The following is a 6,276-nucleotide window of genomic DNA, read 5'->3' on the forward strand; positions in this document are numbered from 1 at the left end:
AGAGTGATGTGAGGTTTCTGGGAAATAAGAGTACACGCCATTCCTAAGGTAGACCCTCTACTAACGTCAGCAGTTGTTACCTAATGGGCATATGATCTGCATTTATCGACGTTTGGATTTTTTTAAGAGAAGCCAGAGATTCAGATTTTTATGTGCAATCTCTCAATTTTCTCATGTGGTCATCAAATAAAACTTTTCACAATCATATGGAACAGGTCAATTTAAACATGTCTAAGAGCCACACAATCTACCAGTCCACTAATTTATAACGTGTTTTAGAGCTGAATGTTACTTACTTATATACTGTGTTCTCACAGTAACTGACGAATTCTTTGGGGACAAGAACTATTATCTTGTAAGTCTTTTTGTATAACCAAGAGCTCAATCAACAATTATTGTGGATTTCAAATTGGAAGACAGATTCCTTTCAAGCCATAGATTCTCTGATCGTCTTCCTCGACTTACGTGATTAGTTGTACTTTTGTAGTTTGGAAAAGATTATTTGCACAGTAATGATAAAAATATTAATATTTTCTATTTATTCGCAAGTTGCTGGGAATGCTCCTCTCTCCCTTAAATTCTGATACGATTTATTCTGTTTAATTACACATTGATTGAGATTTTATGTCTGGGTTCAGCTCACAGATTTCCTTCTTTCTAGACGATTGACTGTTTCCTTTCTGAATCTCTCTTTCTCCTTAAGTGAAATAGAGGTGATAGTGGCATTTACCTTATAGGCTTGTTTGTGAAGATTTTAAGTGAGATTAATTTGGGGAAAACAATGTCTGATACAATGTCCACAATGTGATTCTCATTGGTGTGGTTGTTACAGTCGGATCAACTGTAGACTCCAAAAGGAAAGTCTATTTGCAAAGAAATTACGTTAAAAGAATTAATGTCTCCCCTTTCCATCAGAGATATTTAAACCTGGGATTCACTTGATTTCTATGCTTAGACGTAAATGAGGTTTTAATATATCAAACATCTGCTAAAAGTAAAACAAAACAATATAACCACCATCACAACAAAGCCGATATTCATTATCTGAGGAGCCAGGCCCTTAATATCTTTCATTGTCACTTAAGTATTCTTCACATTGTAATTGTGCTCATAACCCTGACATTACCAATCTTCCACGTACGCCAAAGAGAAATAGACCTCCGAGTTTCAATGAAATCAGAATGACACCTCCTCAGTCGTCGCTCGGACTACCTTGGGTGGCATTGCAATATGACTGTGTTGGGTGATTACAACATGTTCTCTCCTCTGGGGAAGATGAGAAAGTTCCATCTTCTGGCATTGGGCTTGTCTTCACAGCAGCCACACCTTTTCATGTGATTCTTTTTAGAATGTAATGTCAGAGTGAAGCCAACAGAGAAAAGTTCCAACAAATGGGATTGCCATAGCAACACCCTACATTTTTCATCAAGTTTGTTCTTGTGTGGATCATCACATTAAAGCTTGTTTTTCAGCTTAGTGAAAGCCATGTCTGTAATCTTCAGTGTGAAAATCTCTTTGGCCCATCCAGAAGTTAAAAATAGAAAAGAATAATTTGAATTATTTCATGAACCTAAAAATCTGGAATTATAGCTCCTGCACAGATGGAATTAACTTGTAGAACACTGACATGTGCCACCACTTGAATTTCCCCCCTTACGATTTCACATTGGATTCAGTACTTCTCATTATGACTTGCTATTTGTCGAGAGCTGACCCATGTATTTAGTTCTGAACAAAACGGTAAGAGCAGTACTCATCTCCTTCAACGGAAAGAGGTACAGAAGCATCCCATTGAAAAGAATATGGACAAAGGTTTTTGTGTGTGTGTGTCTGTGTATTATGTACAGCTGTGTGCATGTGTCACTTGCTTATTTATGATAACTGAATAATTAGTTTACCTTAGATCTTGCATGGCCAATAAAGCATTCTATTTTAAAATGTTTGCATTTGAGAGTTTTCTTTGTGGGGAAATAGCACATTTTTTTTATAAGAACACTCAGAAAAGTAACTTTATACATTAAGTGTTTTTTAAAAGATATTATTCCAAGATTTCAAAATAGTGCTTATCTAGAAGGCTAGCTTTTCTGTTCAAATCCTTAATGTGGAAGCAGGACTTGTGAAATGTAAAGAAGATGAATGCGGAGATGCTTTACCCTATACTCTATGGTAGTTACCATAAAAATCAGATGTAATTTTAATGCAAATGAATAGTCAAATTTATAATTGCATATTCTTTAGTTTCTATAATAAGTGAATAACAAATGCTTGCTAAAAACATTTCGCATGTTGCACTTTAAGATCACACTTGGTTATTAATCACAAAAAACTTAAAGTATAAGTAAATAATATTGAAAATATACTTCACTATTTTTTTCACCTATAGGATAATGCATATTTGTCATTATTATCCAAAAATATAAACTTGAACAAATATTAAATTAAAATATACCTTATTGTCATAAAATTGTTACCAAGAATTTACAGAATTAATGAGGAATAAAAAGATAAACCTGTAGACATACAAGATTAGGTTGGTTGATATAACATTTTTTAAGTAAAAAAATTTAAGCTACCTATTAATTAGTCCATAAAATTATATGGATAAAGTCAATCATTTTCAAAAACAGATTTATTTTTATTTTTATCAATACTCTTGAGTGAGAACTTTGTTTTATACAATAAAGAAGCTCTACTATTATTAAATTTTAAATATTCCTTCTCTGGCCCTGACACAGACATAGTCATGCAGTCGATGTATTTTCTCAGCCCTTGGCAATGGTACATACAATTTTAATCATAGATATTAATTCTCTTCTTTAAACCACTAGCCCACCCCTTCTCTATTACTTCACACTGGTATTTATTTCACCGCCACAAGCCGTGGTGCATGGAAAAGAAACTACAGGTATTCATGATTTTCCTGCTTTGGCCTCAGTGAGTCAAATTTGCACTTGTACATTGTGAAGAGGTAAAAATTCCAACGCTTCATCAGAAGCTTATCATCGTTTGACCTCCATGTTGAAGGGATTACACCTTGTGTAAGTTTGGCATAAAGATATCAACTAGCAGGGAGGGACAGCAGCAGGTGCCAGGGAAGATGGCTGTAACATTGACAGCTGTGAATAACCTACGCTCTTAGGGAAAAGCCAGCGTTGCACACTATAACCCTACCCAACACTCGAAAGATAAGGCTCTGCAATGAAAAGGCCAGAAATTCAATTGTTTTCAAATGACATAGTAGGTTACAATATTTTTGTCAGCGATTACTTTGTCACAAAATCCTTCTCCCCCACCCCACCCCGGCAGAGGTAGTGATAGAGACTCGTGGCTTTTCCAAAAATAACCTTTAATTATAGTTTTTGATCTTGACATTCTCAAAAAAATGCCCTACTGGCTAGTGTTCTGTAAGTACCATCTGTAAGTTTTGATCATAAACTAACTGGTCTTAGAATCTGCCTGGCAAAAAGCATTCAGAGTCATTTTGGGAAAAGTCAGGCATAGTCAATTTTCACAGTCTTGAAACTTGAAATCATTTCCTCCAGCTTTTGGGAGAAAAAAAATCTGGCATGATATTCAGTGATAGAATTTTCAAACAAAAATAGAAGGAAAGCTGGAATATAGCAAAAAAAAATTAAAAAAACAAGATACTGTAGAAATCTGAATATACTATAAGTGGCATTTGTCAAAAACAACAAGAAAGGAATTTCAATTATATCATCACAGTTACCCCCTCTTACTTATACATAAAATACGATCATTTATATTTCCAAAGTATATCTAAGAATGGAAAGGAAATTAAAAAATATTTAATATTATGACATGAGAGGACTTCAAAAAGTTCATACAAACAGGATTAAAGTACATAGTTAGAATATTTTGGTGCAAAGAGTTTTGGAATCATGAAGAGCTGCTGCTGCTGCTGCTGCTTTTTTTTGTTTTGTTTTTAAGAGCTTTTGCCTTAGGGCATGTGCGCTCACCAGAGAGACAGAGATAGAGACAGCGACAGGAAAAGTGAGAAATCACGCCCCGGGGAGTATGGCCACATTGCAATCCCTTCTCTTCCATTCTCTCAGGATCTTGGACACACACACACACACACACACACACACACACACACACACACATGTGCCTGGCATGAATTTCAAACCACTGAGTCTGGGACTTGAACCACGGTCAGCCATATGTGAGCCCCCTGACATAACCACTGTGCCATCTGCTGGTTCCCATGCAGAGCTTTTTCATAAAATACATTTTCCACAAAATTTTCAGATCCCTCACATCAGTAACTATGAAGAAACCATTGCATAGCATCTTTGAATTATTGGGGCCTTAATAAACAGTTGATATGGCTCTCACGAGGGAAAAAAACGAAGGGTGAAGACGCCATTTTCAAGCTCTCTATATTAGCTTAATGCTAGGTCATGCTAACCTGCTAATAAGGCCAGCGCTTAGTGTTATTAGAAATAATAACACTGCACATTCACCTTAGTAGTGAGCTGCTTGAGAAGCTGGTACTTCTTTGAACAGTCTCAGTGACTAATTAAGACTTTGACAAAAGTGCTTCCTGGGAAAATGTGATGATCTGTAACAAGTGGTATTTACAGGAAAACTACTGCTGTGTTAAACTACTTCATTTGCCTTTATTGTTCACTCTGTTAACTATAAATTTCTTAAGTATGAAGCATATTATAAAATATCCTTTAAATAACAAAACTCTTCCTCTGTTAATATCTTATAAAACTATATCCCCAAAGAATCCTGGGGTGTTACACTTGTGTCAGTCGGAGAACAATGCACACACATACTTTCTTAGAAGGTCGAGTCCTGATGGAATAGTCACCTGTAGTGCCCTAGAATTAGAGAATTAGCAAGGACTGATTTTTGAAAAAAGTCCACACTTGTATTTTTTTTTTTAACCAGAAAACAAACACCAATGCTCATTATAAATAAATAAAATTATTTTAGGAGATGTAGTTTATGGGTCACATGATCTTCTGATCTCTATACTAATGACTCCAATATATCTTTCTGGAAATGGACCTAGAGTGCTATAATTACTGCCCCGGTTTCCATCCCGAGTTCTATTTCTAGTCCTAAGTGTGCTAATTTAAAGAAATGGAAAAACATATCTTTTTTCACTCATACCCGCTTTTTCTTGTACAAATGTGTATCAACAGAAAAACCATGTTTAATATTTTTAAAAAGTTTATTTACCTATTTTTTCATGAGTAGGATAGGGAAAAAAAAAAAAGGTAGAAAGATAGACAAGATCTCCAACAGGCTCCCCACACTGCCGTCCATGCAGATCCCAGCCAGCCTTACTCAGGCATACACACACCCACCTGACATGCACACGGCTCGGGTGACGGGGGAGGGGGGCCTAGCCAGAGAACCTGGGACTTTCTTATGTAGACCCAGTTGTGTTACTCTAACAGGAAAGAACAAATACTTCTTTAACTCTCTCTTTTTTTTTCTTTACTTTATTCCTCTGTCTTATTTGAAGGGTTAACTGGTGAGTATAGCTTCTGTAACTAATGTACTCTGTAACTGTTGTAACAAATAAGGTCATAAATATGTCTGTTTGGTTGGAAGAGGAAACTTAGTCACTTGTTTTAGACAATAGTCATGAAAATGCAACCAGGACAGGGACTAGAGTCCCAGGCACAAAAAAATCTTAAGAAATTAAAAAAATATATAATTTCTCAAGGGAAACATTTTAACACGCTAACTTGGAAAAACTGTAATAATGTTATCATTTAACATAATAGTGACTCAGATGTTTAGATAGGTATATATAAAAAGATGCTGTATTGCAGCTCCCCTTAATCTATCAATGTGAGTCACAGGTCTGAGTTGGCAGATTCAATATCACTGTAAAAATATAGACAGGGTCATAAATGTCATGTAAAAGGAAAAGGTACACAGAACAATTTTGGAAAAATCATGAGGGTAAAAGTAACACTAAACTAGCCTAATGTGTATTATAAATAACAATGGATAAACAGAAAGTGTAATGGTATATAAAATGCCAGAAATTTCTGTTCTGGGGGTTGGTTGTGGGCTTGTTAGCTTTTGGCCACCCCTGTGCTCGAACACAGCTAAATAAATTCTGCTTTTCCCCCTCTTTGCTTGGCCTCTCGATCATTCATAAGAGTGGCCTCTTTTCTTAATATTAAACAGTACTATGCTAGGCTAAGGCTAGTAATTACTGTGCTAGGACCAACCCCGTAGTGCAGTGGTTGGGTATTGTGCATTGGAATCCAGAACCCACATGGC

At 35.8% G+C, this 6,276-nt stretch overlaps 1 long non-coding RNA gene across 1 annotated transcript in view; it reads right to left on the bottom strand.

Moving 5' to 3' along the window:
• Nucleotides 1–1,316, bottom strand: part of LOC102481983 (uncharacterized) — a 108,443-nt gene extending 107,127 nt beyond the window's left edge. Inside the window, exon 1 of the long non-coding RNA XR_003548006.1 lies at nucleotides 1,127–1,316. This is a non-coding gene — a long non-coding RNA (uncharacterized LOC102481983). The remainder of the gene's footprint in view (nucleotides 1–1,126) is intronic.
• Between the last annotated feature and the right edge of the window lie 4,960 nt (nucleotides 1,317–6,276).

This window comes from Tupaia chinensis, unplaced genomic scaffold, assembly GCF_000334495.1.
Source record: "Tupaia chinensis unplaced genomic scaffold, TupChi_1.0 Scaffold146687_1, whole genome shotgun sequence".
NCBI classification, from domain to species: Eukaryota; Metazoa; Chordata; class Mammalia; order Scandentia; family Tupaiidae; genus Tupaia; species Tupaia belangeri.